Genomic DNA, 1,289 nt, shown 5'->3' on the forward strand with positions numbered 1-1,289 from the left:
TGCTCGCCGAGCTCCGCCGGCTGCAAGTGTCCCCCCGGCCCCCTCCGGCCCGCGGGGTCATTCACGAGCGCGCACACAGGAGGACAAGGGAGTTGTCCTCGCCCCCAGAAACAAGAGGAATTGAGCCCGTCTTCTCCGATCCGCGCGGGCTTCTCCCCCGACGCGGGTTCCTGGCTTTTGCTCTGGCGCACGGGAGCTGGGGGCGGGGGGGCGAGAGAAGCGCCCCAAGTCGGCCTGCAACTGAGCCGGGGGCGTCCCGAGCCGCCTCGCCAAGGGGCCAACAAAGAGGCGAGAAGTGGGAAGTTGAGGCTCGGTGTTGGATTGTAAAAGCTGCATCTCCCTCCAGCAAAGATCTGAAGCCATTCGCAATTAAAGTGAATGGAAGCACCTACACACACACACACACACACACACTCAAAACACCACAAACACTTGAAATGCCTCACTCTCACACACTTGAAACACTTCAAACAGACGCGCGCATATTTGCAACGACTTACACATACCCTTGCAACGCCTCAAACACACACACAAAGCGCCTCAAGCATACACACACACACACACCCTTGAAGCGCCTAACACAATCGTACCCTTGAAACGCCTGAAACACACACACACACACACACACACACACACTTGAAGCGCCTCAACCACCGCCTTGGCTGCAGCTACTCTGCGGGCACTGCGAGGCTCTGCTCGGCCCGTCCTGCCTCAGGCACAAATGAAGGTTTCGTGCGTGGTGCCGGGGATTCCCACCCGCACTCCGGGCCTCCCTCCGCCTTGAGGTGCACGAGGAAACCCATCGCAGAGCTTGATTTAGGCGCAACTTTCCCCTCGAGGCAGGGTCGGAGCGCCAGGGCGGGTAGACGCCGTGACAGAGCGGCTGCAGGCTGCACGAAGGTGCGGGGGCTCGCGGCAGCGTAAGCCGCCAGTGCCGATGAGGCGCAAAAAACCCAAATCAAGTAAAACTTGCCCGCGCGTGGAAAAACCGGCGTGTGCGGGGCTAGGAAAGGGCAGGGAGGCAGCCGGCTCCGCTCCCACGCTTGCGGTTTGCACCGTGGACGAAGAAGTAGGGGTGGATGTCAAGAGGGGACCCCGGCCCCTTGCCCGGGGCCGTAGCGAAGCCCCGCGCTCCTCGCAGCCGCAGCGCTCGGGCCGGGTTCGCGAGGTGAAAGTTCAGCCCGAGGGCACGCACACTCCTGCCATCGGCTGCCCCGGGAGCGCGGGGCTTGCTGATGGGTGGTCGTAAAATAAATTTATTTGCTCCTTACGATGCTTTTGTCGTCCTT

The sequence above is a fragment of the Alligator sinensis genome, unplaced genomic scaffold, assembly GCF_000455745.1.
Source record: "Alligator sinensis unplaced genomic scaffold, ASM45574v1 scaffold297_1, whole genome shotgun sequence".
Classification (NCBI taxonomy): domain Eukaryota; kingdom Metazoa; phylum Chordata; order Crocodylia; family Alligatoridae; genus Alligator; species Alligator sinensis.